Genomic DNA, 15044 nt, shown 5'->3' on the forward strand with positions numbered 1-15044 from the left:
TAAGAAGAAAATAAACCGAAGGAACCAGTTGCCTTGGAAGCCTGCCTGGTGTTGCTCCAGAGTCTAATTTTTAAACATTTATTTATTTATTTTATGTATATGAATACAGTCACTCTCTCTTAGAGGCAAATCCACTTTTTTTTTAAGGTTGTTCCAAAGCTGGGCAGTGGTGGCACATGCCTTTAATCCCAGCACTTGGGAGGCAGAGGCAGGCAGATTTCTGAGTTCAAGGCCAGCCTGGTCTACAGAGTGAGTTCCAGGACAGCCAGGGCTACACAGAGAAACTCTGTCTCGAAAAAACAAAAACAAACAAACAAAAAACAAAAACCCTACTGATCCATGAACAAGGAAGATCTTTCCATCTTCTGATATTTTCCTCAATTTTTTTCCAGAGACTTGAAGTTCTTGTCATACAAATCTTTCACTTGCTTGGTTACTGTGATGGTTTGCATATGCTTGGCCCAGAGAGTGGCACAATTAGAAGGTGTGGTCCTGTTGGAGTAAGTGTGTCACTGTGGGTGTGGGTTATAAGACTCTTATCCTAGCTGCCTTGAAGTCAGTACTCTGCTAGCAGCCTTCAGATGAAGATGTAGAACTCTCAGCTCCTCCTGCACCATGCCTGCCTGGATGTTGCCATGCTCTGGCCTTGATGATAATGGACTGAACCTCTGAACCTGTAAGCCAGCCCCAATTAACTGTTGTCTTTTGTAAGACTTGCATTGGTCATGGTATCTGTTCACAGCATTAAAACCATAAGACAGAGTTACACCAAGATATTTTATTTGTGGCTGTTGTGAAAGGTGTTGTTTCCCTGATTTTTTCCTCAGCCTGTTAATCATTTGCATAAAGGAGGGCTACTGATTTTTTTTAGTTAATTTTGTATCCAGCCACTTTACTGAATTTTGTGTACATATCACTTATGTATACTGTCATATCATCTGAGTATCGATACTCTTGACTTTTTTCCAGTTTGTATTCCTTTTATCTCCTTTTGTTGTCTTATTGCTCTGGCTAGAATTCTACTTCAAGTACTATACTGAAGAGATTTGGAGAGAGTAACAGTCTTGTCTTGTTCCTGATTTTAGAAAATTTGCTTTAAGTTTCTCTCCACTTAATTTGATGTTGACTATTGGGTTGCTGTATATTGCCTTTATTGTGTTTAGGTATGTACCTTGTATCCCTGCTCTCTCTAGGATCTTTAACGTGAAGGGATGCTAGATTTTGTCAAAGGCTTTTTTCTGCATCTAAGGAGAGGGTCATGTGATTTTTTTTCTTTCAGTTTGTTTATATGGTGGAATACGCTGATGGATTTGTGTGTATCGAACCACCTCTGTATACCTGGGATGAAGACTACTTGATCATGGTGAATGGTGGATTGTTGTTGGGTTTTTGTTTGTTTTTTGTTGTCTTTTTTGATTCAGTTTGCCAGTATTTTATTGAGTATTTTTGCATCAATATTCATAAGGAAAACTGGACTGAAATTCTTTGTTGGGTCTTTATTAGTTTGGGTATCAGAGTGACTGTGGCCTCATAGAATGAGTCTGGCAATGTTCCTTCTCTTTCTATTTTGTGGAATAGTTTGAGGAGTATTGGCGTTAGCTTTTCTTTGAAAGTCTGGTAAAATTCTGCACTAAAACCACCTGGCCCTGGGTTTGGGGGATTGGGAGACTTTTAATGACTGCTTCTATTTCCTTAGGGGTTATAGGATTATTTAGATTATTTACCTGCTTTTGATTTAATTTTGGTAAGTGTACTCTATTAAGAAAATGATTAATTTCATTTATATTTTCCCAATTTGAAGTAAGACCTAATTATTCTTTGACTTTCTTCAGTGTCTATTGTCATGCCCCTCACTTTCCATCTTTGATTTTTGTCCTGCATTTTAGTTAGTTTGGCTAAGGGTTTGTCTATCTTGCTGATTTTCTCAAAGAAGCAGCTCTTGGTTTCATTGATTGAACTGTTCTTCTTTGTAATTGATTGATTTCAGCCCTGAGTTTGACTATATCCTGCCATCTACTCCTCTCGTGAGTATTTGCTTCTTTTCATTCTAGGACTTCCCTTTGTACTGTTAAGTTGCAGGTATGAGAACTCTCTAATTTCTCTATGAAGGCACTTAGTGCTATGAGCTTTCCTCTTAGCACTGCTTTTCATTGTGTCCCATAAATTTGGGTATGTTGTGCCTTTTCATTGAATTCTAGAAAGTCTTTAATTTCTTCCTTTATTTCTTCTTTGACCCAGTGGTCATTGAGTAGAGAATTTTTCTATTTCCATGAGATTGTAGGCTTTCTGTTGTTGTTGAAGTCCGACTTTAATACATGATGATCTAATAAGATACAAGGAGTTATTTCAATCTTCTATCTGTCAAGGCTTGCTTTATGATGAAGTATATGGTCAAGTTTGGAGAAGGTTGCATGAGGTGCTCAGAAGAAAGTATATTATTTTGTGTTTGGGTGAAATATTCTATAGATATGTTAGGACCATTTGATTCATAACCTCTGATAGTTTCGTTATTTCTGTTTAGTTTCTGTCTTGATGATCTGTCCATTGATAAGAGTGGGGTGTTGATGACTACCAATATTCTGTGTGGGGTTTGATGTGTGATTTAAGCTTTAATAACATTTTATGAATGTGGGTGCCCTTGCATTTGTGAAATAGATGTTCAGAACTGAGAGATCATCTTGGTAGATTTTTCCTTTGATGAGTATAAAGTATCCTTCCCAGTCTCTTTTGGTTACTTTTGGTTAAAAGTCTATTTTTTAAAAATACTAGCATGGCTACTCCAGCTTGTTCCTTGGGTTCATTTGCTTGGAAAACCTTTTATTAGCCCTTTGCTTTGAGGTAGTGTCTATCTTTATTGTTAAGGTGTGTTCCATGTATGCCCCTAAATGAAGGATCCTGTTTATGTATCCACTCTGTTAGCCTGTGTCTTTTTATTGAGGAATTGAGTCCATTGATGTTAAGAGTAGTGACCAATGATTGTTAATTCCTGGTATTTTGATGCTGGTAGTGGTTGTGTGTGTGTGTGTGTGTGTGTGTGTGTGTGTGTGTGTGTGTGTGTTTCTAAGATGATGTTTTCTCCCTTCAGTACCAGGTAGCGTAAGGTCAGTCTCTTACAGCACAAAAGTGAGTGTTGCATAGGTGCAAGAGAGGGGAAGGAAGGTATCAAGATCCCAAGGACCCAGGAACTTGAAAAGAGAGGAGACATGTTGCAGGAAATATTAAAAAATGGCACCAAGTATTTCCTGTACTACACCCAGCTACTCTGCCCTGGCGGGCTGGCCAGCCTATTCTCATCTCGTGGAGACTCTCTGACTCAAAGCTCCAAAATCTCTCCACACCAGCCCCATGCTTCAAGCCCCCACATCCTTTGTGGTGCACATCTGGCAAACCCATGCTTTGCCACCATACCTTTCCCTCTGGAATCCAGTTGAGCTGCCGCATGAAGGAAAACACCAGAGAAACTTAGTTCAGAAACAATGGTAACTCAATCTCTGGGCGCAACAACTAGAATGCTAATCCTGTAGGCCATATTAAATCTAAATCCTCCAGTGGCGAATCCTGGCAGATCCATCATTGAAACCGGGAGACACTAGTAGCTACGTCTTGTCCTCTCGATAATGCCGTCCCAAAAGCCCCTAACTCTCTCCTGCTTTTCTAATTAAATTTCTTGAAAACACCCTAACAATAAACTAGAGCCATGAATTTGCTATCTGACCCTTAACTCACAGGCTTAATTACCTCAGATCAGTTTATAATAACAGTTACAGAAGGACTGGGTCCAAGTCTTGCACTTTAAAATTTTTGTATCAATAGAAGACATTTATACCAATAAAAACCTTGATATTGCATCAAAATAAATTCTGTAACAAAATAAGAAACCATGACTTCAACTTAGTAACAATTATAAAGATTTCTACCAAATGAGATTATGGCTATACAATCAATTCTAGTTATTCCCACCCACAACCCATCCCCGTTCCAATTATGACCGCTTCTAAATTCCCCAGAAAGGCAACCTTAAAATAATACCTCCATCCCCCAAAGTCCAAGGAACTGGGATGATGATTCTTCATAACTTCAAGCTGAATATGGGTGTTGAGATATTTTTGAAGGGGGTGCAGGTAAAGGAAGGGAAAATGGAGAAGTTGGTTGGCCTTAAGAAGGCCACACCAACTATTGTATTAGTCTCTGGTATCTGTGTCCTGACTGGATCCGGCTGAAAGTCCAAGACATCAGTTCAAGTAGGTCAGTTCAGCAAGTCTGACGATGAGATTCACCAAGGCTGCATATTCTGTAATATGCAAATCTCAAAACAAAATTTTAGTATCATCAAGATAACTTTTTTTGTTTGGTTCTCTGGAATCTAGTTCTGGGGGTGGGGGGTACGGGGGACGGGGGACGGGGGATCTCCATCTATGACATCTGATCCATGTAACTCTGGAAGGTGTATGGACACTGATTGCCTTTTCTAAAAATGCAAAGACAAAACCTTCCTACAAAATCAACATATCTTTGAGGCAGTAACCAGGGAAACCTTTATACTGACCTCTCTCCCAGAGGAATAATATAACCACAAAACTCAAACTCACACTCATTTTGAAAGCTAACAATCCAAAACAAATGAAGTAAACTAAAATACTGTATGTGCCTATTCTTAGGCCTTTCCTCTTTTGCCATGTAGGATAATAACCCAAGACTCCTGTGGAGCTCACATTAGACAGAATTTGAGTATCCTGTAAGGTCTGTTAGAGCAATATTATCTCTACGCCATCTTTAAAGCAATTAATTCAAACTTTTACTAATTCCTGCCTATAGGAAGCAGGTCACTTTTAGTTGTTAAGCTCTCTGACTAGAGCAGCCATCTTGTTATACCATCTATGTGTTTGGCTCCCTGCCTGGAGCCACAGACATTTATAATTAATACCTGATTATAGCAGGTAATTCTCACTGCTCTCTCTCCTTGGCATCAGTGACTAATTTTCCCTATCCTAGCTCTGAACTGCAAGCGAAATTCCCCACGTGATTTGGACAAAATCTATATATAAATCTATCCTAAAAGCAAATAATCCTAGTTTTATAAATTCTCAGTTTAATCAATCTCTGCCCCAAGGAGTATAGGCCTTTTCCTTCTCCAGGTCTCTGACTAGAGCAGCCATCTTGTCTCTTTCCATAGCAGCGGACCTCAGAACCCTCTTTCTCTGGTTCAAGGTTCTCACGCTTGAGTCCACGTGACTCGTCCCAGCACTACCCAGCTACTCACTTAAAAAATAAAACTCTAACTCTCAGGCTAACAATCTTAAATTTCTAGTGGATTCTTGCCCAACACGTTGGTTCGCCACCTGAGGCCAGAAGCTTGCACAGTGAACTACAGAGAGAGTATTACCCAACCAAAGATTGGGGTTACCCTAAGAGAAGAACCAAAAATTGGAACTACCTGAGGAGGTGTGTGTAGGAGCAGCCTGTGGAAGTGCTGGGGTTCCAAAGCATGGAAGGTAGGTAGTGGGCTCCTCCCCGTATGCTGTCCAGGGCTCTGCTTTACTTTTAAATTCAAGAAAAGGAAACAATGTTTTCTAAGAAATAAAGGCCAGGGAGAGAACAGTAAAACAGTAAAAGGTCCTCAGTTTCTTTATATACAGCAGTAGCAATGTGACTTGAACAAGGGGTCATGTGGCAAACTGGTTTGGGCATAGCTGAGGAGGACAGTCAACAGTGCTGAGGGCCATCGGTGAGTTCGATTCTCAGCAACCACATGATGGCTTACAGCCATGTATAATGGGATCTGATGCCTTCTTTTGGTGTGTCTGAAGAGAGCTACAGTGTACTCTTATAAATAAAGTAAATTTAAGAAAGAAAGAAAGAAAGAAAGAAAGAAAGAAAGAAAGAAAGAAAAGAAAGAAGAGAGGGAGGAAGAGAGAGAGAGAGAGAGAGAGAGAGAGAGAGAGAGAATCTCCATGCAACAATGTGAAGTATAAAAGGCTTAGCACTTGGTGAGATTTGTTAACTTTTATAATCAAAGACCTGAATTTTCTCCAATTAAAGAAAATTATCTTTCTTTTTAATTAAAAACACTGAGGTTGCTAAATATAAGGTTAATATGTAAAAACTGACATAACTCCAACCCTGGCATGGTGGTACATATCTGTAACCTAGTACGTCAGAGATGGAGGCAAGTTCAGGAGTTCAAAGTCATCCTCAGTGACACAGTGAGTCTGAACCCAGCCTGCCACACTAAACCCTGTCTCAAAAGGATAGATAGATAGATAGATAGATGATAGATAGATAGATAGATGATAGATAGATAGATAGAATTATTTTCTGCCAACAATGTGGTTAGAAATATCAGTATTTCTTCCCATAATTATTTTGTTCCTCCTTTTAAGTAGCACTGAAGCATCCACACTTTGGTCTTCCTTCTTCTTGAGCTTCATATGGTCTGTGAGTTATATTGTGGATATTCTGAGGTTTTTGCCTAATATCCACTTATCAGTGAGTACTTACCATGTCTGTTCTTTTGTGACTGGGTTACCTCACTCAGGACTATATTTTCTAGTTCCATCCATTTGCCTAAGAATTTCATGAAGTCACTGATTTTAATAGCTGAGTAGTACTCCATTGTGTAAATGTACCACATTTTCTGTATCCATTCCTCTGTTGAAGGACATCTGGGCTCTTTTCAGCTTCTGGCTATTATAAATATGGCTGCTATGAACATAGTGGAGCATGTGTCCTTGTTATATGTTAGAGCATCTTTTGGGTGTATGCCCAGGAGTGGAATAGCTGGGTCCTCGGGTGATACTATGTCCAATTTTCTGACAACCCGCCAGACTGATTTCCAGAGTGGTTGTGCCCACTTGCAATCCCACCAACAATGGAGGAGTGTTCCTCTTTCTCCACATCCTCACCAGCATCTGTTGTCACCTGAGTTTTTGATCTTAGCCATTCTGACTGGTATGAGGTGGAATCTCAGGGTTGATTTGCATTTCCCTGATGACTAAGGATGTTGAACATTTGAACATTTGTTTCAGCCTCTCAGCCATTTGATACTCCTCAGTTGAGAATTCTTTGTTTAGCTCTGTTCTCCATTTTTTAATAGGGTTATTTGGTTCTAACTTCTGGAGTTCTTTAGAGACTAAAGGAAAGGCCATTCAAAAACTGCCCTACCTAGGGATCTATTGCATCTGCAGACACCAAACCCAGACACTATTCCTGATACCAAAAAGCACCTGCTGACAGGAGCCTGGTATATCTCTCCCCGTCCCCTGAGAGGATATACCAGAGTCTGACCAATACAGAGGTGGATGCTCACAGCCAACCATCAGACTGTGCACAAGGACTGCAATGGAGGAGTTAGGGAAAGGACTGGAAGAACTGAAGGGGTTTGTAACCCCATAAAAAGAACAACATTATCAACCAACCAGACCCACAGAGCTCCCAGGGACTAAAACCACCAACCAAAGAGTACACATGGAGGAATCCATGACTCCAGCTGCATATGTAGCAGAAGATTACCCTATCTGGTATCAATGGGAGGGGAGGCCCTTGGTCCTGAGGAGACTCAATGCCCCAATGTAGGGGAATGTCTAGGGTAGTGAGGCAGGAGTGGGTGAGGGGGTGGGGGAGCTCCCTCAGAGAAGCAGGGGGAGAGGGATGAATTGGGTGTGTTTGCAGAGGGGAAACCAAGAAGAAAGATAACATTTGAAATGCAAATAAATAAAATAACCAATAAAAAAAGAAATATCAATATTAAAAACCTGGGACTTTTTAATTGTCACATAAATTTACATCTGGTAATAAATATACCCAAATATTATTACTGCCAGCTCCATTCCTTTACCTGCAAGTTTCGTTATTCCCAGACCTCAGATCTCAGAACTCCTAGACAAACTCAAGGAAGTGCCAACCCCAATGTAGTGAGACAAAAGAGCCTTTTAATAATGAGAGCCTGGTTCGCATCACAATCCGGACCCACTGCGCAGATTGTGATTGCATCGGATTGTGATGCCGAGATTAGGGGCTCAGGACACTTATACACAGGCAGATTCTGGGGTTTCAGGGTACCTGCCAAGGAAAATGAAAAGGGAAGTGTCTCTCAAACACAATACCATTTGTTTAGGTGGCGGTCAGGATTGCACGATGGGGGGGGGGGGGTGATTTCTTTTGAACTTTATGGTGCTATCAGGGACTAGTGTTTTCACAAACTGGCCACAGCTGTCTGGGAACACTTGATTGCCCCAAAGTATGGTGCTTATCTCCCTAAGGATGTGAGGTCTTTTGCTTTTCCCAAGGACAGGGGCCACCTGCACTGGCGAGTGCTTACCTACCCGTGAGAGAGAGTGCCAGCCTCCGAGACATGGGGGTTGGGAGTTGGTGCTGTTTATCTGCTCTCAGGCTGGCATTTGCCATTCCAGGGAGGGGATTTTGTTGGGGCACGCCATTATGAAATGGGGATAACCATATTTCGGTGCCAGGCTGTGCCTCCTTTGAAAGGTCAGGCGGCAGGAAAAAGCAGGGGGCGAGGGGAAGCTTTGTGTGCGGCGAGAGTGCGGAGGCTGGCTGCCCAGCCTCTTCATGTTTTTATAGATGAATGAAATTCCAATGTGTAGATTGTGGGAAAACTCTGCTAACTAAGGTCAGAGTCTACCTTTGACCCAATAGCCTCGAGGACTCCCTTGATAGGCAGGACTTCTTCTCTGACCTTGTCTGGGGAATTCAAAACCCCACACACATCTCTCTACTGGTGGACCGCCTTAGTTAGATTACAGGTTCAACTTCCTTCCTTCCTTCCTCCTGATAAGAACCTGTTCAGCTGGCACTCGAGACTCCGGAAATGCTTCCCCATGCTAATGAGGCATTACAGTCCCTAAGTCTTCAGCCAGTGACTTTTGTCTATCCCGATGTTCCTGTCCCTAGTCCCCCAAATTACATAAGCCTTGAATCACCCCAAGTTGGTCCAAATGTGATCATTCACCAGATGTACTCACAGGGCTCCCGAACCCCCATTTCTCCGGCTCTGCTCCCACTGCCCTGGTGGACTGTATCAGCCGCCAATCCCTGAGTGCAGGGAGAGCCACACAAATGTAACCCATTTTCATTATCCACTAATCAGCTGGCAAGCATCCAGGCTGTTTCCCTTCCCAGCTATGGTGACCGGAGCAGCAGTGAGCATGGATGACGAGGCGTCTCTACAGGAAGATAAGAGTTCTCTGAGAGTGAGCCCAGAGAGGAGCAGCTGGATCTAAATCTAGCTTTTTTTTTTTTTTTTTTTTTTTTTTTTTTTTAGTGGCTGCACCAGTTTGCATTCCCACCAATGGTGAATAAGTATTTCCCTGTAGCTATGCCAACATTTGCTGTTAATTGGTTTTATTTGTTTTGTCTGGGGGTGGGGGAGTTAGTGTTGTTTTGGTTTTTCATTCTAGCCATTATTACTGGGGTAAGATGAAATCTCAACGTGGTTTTAATTTTCATTTCCCTATGGCTATGGATGCTGAATATTTTTAAAAATAGAGTTTAGCTGACTGTACTTCTTTTGGGAACTCTTTTTAGTTACATGCCCTATTTTTAAAAATAGAGCTGTTTTCTTGGTGTTTTAAGTTCTTTTGCATGGTCTAGAGATTAATGTTTTCTCAGATGTATAGTTGGTAAAGATTTTTTCTGTTCTTTAGGTGTCCTCAATAATGGTGCCCTTTGCTCTACTGAAGCTTTTTTGGTCTCATCAGGTCCCGTGTGTCAGTTGTTGGTATTAATTCCTGCACTACTGCAGTCTATTCAGAAAGTCCTCCCCATGGGATGACAACATGAAGCCGGGCCTAGGTTTGATTCTTTGCTGTGTTCACATTGACAGTTCCATGGAGGTTGGAAAAGTAAGGATCCGTTGTGGGGTGTTCCGAGGGATGGAGGGGTGCAGAACACAGGTGACATGAAGAAGGAAAGAGGAGTGGCAGGGTTTAGGTGAGGTGGAGGTTGGGAAGGCAGGGAACAAGAAGGCTTGGGGGATGGGAAAACAAACACTAAAGACCTTGGAAAAAGCCATTTGGAAACCAGCTATTGTAGAAGCTTCATGAAATGCACAGATGTAATTAATACTGAGTTTAGCTTGCATTGCATTCTAATGGGGGAGGACAACGCCCCTCCCAAACACCATAGGCTATTAAACAGAAAGCCTGTACTGGGTATGGGTTATCGCTTTTTGACTTGTTGATCAAGGGGGTCCCATAGGTCGTCTCAAACACTACAGGCTATTGCTGTTGTTCTTTAGACCTTGGTAACATGAGCTAAAGACACTGCATAATTGAGTCCTAATTGAGAGATTAAGCTGGTACCAGCCTGGGAGCTTCATCCCTGCTGGATAGCTTTCATGCTGCTATGACATAGCATACAGTTGCCACGTCTACTACTGGGAAACAAAAATAATCAGTAGTCTTGCCCAGCTGTGAATCCTGCAAGGTACCAATGCCAACTGGTCTGGAAATACGTGCCTAGTGGTACAGTAGCCACACAGATGTTATGGGTGTGTAACCAAGCACTTATTGATTAGATTGGAACTCATGCCTGGTACTGTTAACTAAACCAAGAACTCATGGCTGTATAGATCATAGATCCTAGGGGAGAAGCTTCTGTCATTATTCTGGAAGTGGTATTAAACGACTCCCTGTGTTCTTATCATTATATCCATGGACTAGTACATCTCTCGACCCTTACCAGAGACACTTCTTTTTGCAGTAGATGGCTGTCGCTTCTCTATCCGACCAGCAGACAGGAACGACACAACTTGGAGTTCTTCTCAACACAGTTTATTCAGGAACCTTTTACAATCTTCTCTCTGGAAGCCCCCATCCCTTTAACGGCAGTCCTGCTACGTGGGCCTGCCTCATTGGTGCACGTCAAATGGCCCGATTCTGCATGGCAACAAGTCTGCACAGCAGTTCTGCAGATGTGGCTCTGTCAGGGAAAGGAGGGTGGCATGCAAACTGCCAAGAAATGGTGCTCAAAACTCAGCAGGCGCCATTTTAGCTGGCTGTGCCACCACACCCGCTCCTCACAATTCCCCCTTATTTATTAATTTTGGCAGAGAGAGTGCCTGTCTTAGGTTTCCCCTTTCAAGCAATGCTCCTTACCCGTCATGGTGAGTCAAACAGCTTTGGTTTGGTCCCTGTCTTAGGTTCATAACATGCCCAAGGAGTCTTACCCGTCATTGACTACCTCTCTAGCATGCCAAGCCACACTTGAGGAGACTGTCCCATCTCCACTGCTGCAAACGCTTGTACAATCAAGGCCTGAGATGTTTTCTGTCGGGCTTTCATCTGACGCATGCACCAAAAGGCAAGGCAACTGATGAGGACCAGGCACATAGCAACTTCCCTGATTCCCACCCACTCCTTGATGTGGGACATTGCTTGAAGGATCCAGCTAGTCAATCTGGAGGCCAGGGAGGAGTCCACTCTGGTCGAGTTAATGTGAACAATGGACTGTCATAATTCTCTCAACATTCCCTCGAATTCTCTCGACCAATTTCCTGTAAGGAACTGAGAAAGGCTTTTGGAAAGATTACTAGCATGGCTTATATTCTGAAAAGGCATGAAGGTAACACATATACCTGTATTTTTCCATTGGCAACCCAATTAAGCCAACTCCATCAATACATCTACCTGTTCCTGAACAAGATCAACTCTTTGATAAAGCAATTAATATTTCCTTGAGTATCCAAGGCCTCAGCAACTGCTGCAGACATATTATTCAAAGCAGCTGTGGTCTGGACTGTGGTGGTCGATGAAATAGCGGCCGCTGTGGCTGTGGTGGCTGAAACAGCAATGACTGTAACTATTGCTGCAGTAATGCCAAAATCTCTTTTTAGATCTAAATAAAATCATGGCTGAAGGGGCTTCCACAGGCCAAGGAAGCTATTGAGGCACACGGGCAATCATAGCAAAATGATATTTAGAAATATTCCAACATAATGAATAAAAACAACTATTAAAACACTACCATTAAAACTATCATTTTATACTACAAATGTAAAAGGAGGCCACACACACATACTGGTGTGAGTTGAAAAGAAATATTTTGTCCTGAACTTAAAATTTGTACTGAGCTTTCAAAGGTGAGACTTCCATAACAAAAACTAGCATTGCTCCTTATCGCTGGTAGCATCCACATCAGCAGAAGAGTCTTCCTTAGCATCTCCATTCCTGTCTTCTTGCTGTATAACCCTGGTAAGTCTTTCTGGAACCCAAATTGGCTGATGTTGATCCTGAGGAAACACACAAACAGACCCTCTCGCCCACACCAATACTGGGTCAGGGTCACTCCATTTTCCTGTCAATATGTCCTTCCACATTACCATGCCTTATTGGTAGCATCGAGATCAGCATGGCGATCAGCTGCAGACCGTCCCTGCTTATTCAGAGTCAAAAAATTTAGGGTAAAGAGGGCTATAGCCACTCTCTCTCTAGGCTTGCAGCCGGAGGCTATTCCCCCTCTTTGTTTAAGAAGACATTCCTTTAGGGTGCGGTGTGCCCATTCAGCAATGCCCTGCCCCTGAGGATTATAAGGCAAACCATGGTTAAGGTGAACTCCCATGGTCTTACAAAAGGACACAAAAGAAGTAGAGGTGTATGGCGGTCCATTACCTGTCTTTAAACATTTAGGCATACCCCAGGCTCCCCAGGTTTCAAAACAATGAGCAATGACATGGCAAGCCTTCTCCCCAGAGAAGGCAAACATAATTCCAGAAGCAGTATCTATAGATACATGAATATATTTTAATCTTCCAAACTCAGGGAAATGGGTGACATCCATTTGCCATAAATGTAGGGGGCATAGGCCTTGGGGATTAACCCCAATTCCCATCTGGGGTAACAATGGGGCACAAGCTTGACAAGCTTTCACTATATCTCTAGCATCAGCATGAGGAATGCCAAAGCGAGATGATAGGGGTTTAGAATTTCATGAAACTGGCTATGAAAGTGTCTTGCTAACTCCACAGAATCATAGAGTGCAAAATTTGCAACATTCAAACAGGTCTTTGAAGCTTTATCAACAATATTATTTCCTTCAGTCAATGGACCAGGTAAACCAGTATGGGCATGAGTATGTTGAATAAAAAAGGGTTGTTCCCTATTCCAAATAAGAAATTGCAATTGGGTAAGTAATTCTCCTATGGTGGACTTTAGGTTTATTTTACCTACAATTTCCAGTTGTTTAATAGCATTTACTACATATTGACTATTAGATATCAAATTAAAGGAACGAGAAAATCGTTCAAAAACCTTTATCACAATCTGTAATTCTATAACTTGAGGGGACACTGGAGGAAATTGGATGGTTACAGGAAACGATCCTGCAACCAAAAACGCTCCACATCCTGTCTTAGAATCATCTGTAAAAATAGTAGGGCAATTTAGCAAAGGCTTTCTATGGGTGATCTGTGGAAAGACCACAGGATGAGCATTAATCAATTGTAATATAGGGTCCTTTGGAAAATGATTACCCATTGTCCCATTAAAAGTACATCTCAAAATTGCCCAATCATCCACAGTGGCCATCAATACTTCAAGCTGAGCGGCTGTATATGGTACAATTAGTCTTGTAGGTTGGATGCCAAAGTGTTGAACACTCTGACGAATTCCCAGCATAGCTAATTGGGCTACTGCAGTTGGATAATGAGTGAGTGTCTGATCAGGAGAAATTTTCGAATGCACCCAAAGTAAAGGGGCCCCTTGCCATAATACTCCTGTAGGCTGACATTCAGTTGGCAATATGCATAATGTAATATCCTGGGATTCATCTCTATGCCTCAAGGCTGCATCTTGTGTGCTCTTTTCCACTAATGTTACTACATATTTACTACATATTGACTATTAGATATCATAATGCCGCTCCAGCTTCATTAGTTAAATGTCTAGGGGAGTTGAGGTCTGAATCACCTGGTAAAATATCATATAATGGCTGTAATTGTTTATTAGACAATGAGAGATAGGGCCTAAGCCACTGTATATCTCCCAACAATCTTTGAAAATCATTCAAGGTACGCAAATTATCTGTGTGAATCTGGATTTTTTTTTGAGGAATTACTTGTCCTAAAGATATTTTTGTTCCTAAATAATTAACCACAGAGCCCTTTTGTACCTTCTCAGGAGCTATCACTAACTGTTTCTTTCTTAAACTTAACACAACAACTCTATAGGCTTCATCAAGCATCTGCTCAGTAGGAGCAGCAACAAGAATATCATCCATATAATGATAACATTTGATTTTCAAAAATTTCTGACTTCTTTCAAGGCGGCATCAACATACAGTTGACACATAGTGGGACTGTTGGCCATGCCTTGTGGCAATACAACCCATTCATATCGCTGATCTGGCTCTGCATGATTCATGGAAGGGACTGTAAAAGCAAACCTAGCCTTATCCTTTTTGATGCAATGGGATTGAAAAGAAACATTCTTTACTATCTAAAACTATGACAGGCCAATTTTGGGGCAATATGGAGGGTAAAGGCAGACCTCGTTGTACCAGTCCCATTAAAATCATTTGTTTATTAATTTCTCTTAAATCATGTAGAAGCCTCCATTTCCCAGATTTTTTCTTTATCACAAAAATGGGTGTATTCCAAGGTGATGTAGATGGCTGCAGATGGCCTAACAATAATTGTTCTTTTACCAGCTCTTGTACAACTTGTAATTTTTCTGAGGGGAGTGGCCACTGAGGAACCCATATGGGCTCCTCAGACTTCCACAATATGGGAAGAGCTTCCTCGGTGGCCCCTAGAAAAAAACCCAGTCCTGTCTGACCCTGTTTTCATTAGTCTATCTTTATTTAAAGTCAACTTGGGTAAATCACAAACTATCTATCATTTTGCAATCTAAAACTAGTGAGGCTTCCAAACTATAACAGTCTGACTTAACAATGTGTTAATAATGAACACATGAGAGTCTGGGCCAGAGCACTGAGCAGACCTTGGGTGGCAGCTCTGCCCCCAACATCCAAGAACCCAGAGGAAGCAGGGATCCCAGTTGCTCGAACTCAGGCAGTATCTTAGGTAAGCA

General features: G+C 41.8%; 1 long non-coding RNA gene across 5 annotated transcripts in view; it reads left to right on the forward strand.

The window, feature by feature from the left end:
* LOC143435279 (uncharacterized) overlaps window positions 1-11981 on the forward strand; it is a 16793-nt gene extending 4812 nt beyond the window's left edge. For 2 of the 5 annotated variants that reach the window (XR_013105420.1, XR_013105422.1), the window contains 2 exons: window positions 9717-9860; window positions 10720-11981. This is a non-coding gene — a long non-coding RNA (uncharacterized LOC143435279). Of the gene's footprint in view, window positions 1-4681; window positions 4736-5308; window positions 5493-9280; window positions 9311-9716; window positions 9861-10719 lie in introns of all 5 variants that reach the window. The other 3 variants (XR_013105423.1, XR_013105424.1, XR_013105421.1) reach the window with 3 other exon arrangements.
* Window positions 11982-15044: the final 3063 nt, after the last annotated feature.

The sequence above is a fragment of the Arvicanthis niloticus genome, chromosome 20 (assembly GCF_011762505.2).
Source record: "Arvicanthis niloticus isolate mArvNil1 chromosome 20, mArvNil1.pat.X, whole genome shotgun sequence".
In the NCBI taxonomy this organism is placed as follows: Eukaryota; Metazoa; Chordata; class Mammalia; order Rodentia; family Muridae; genus Arvicanthis; species Arvicanthis niloticus.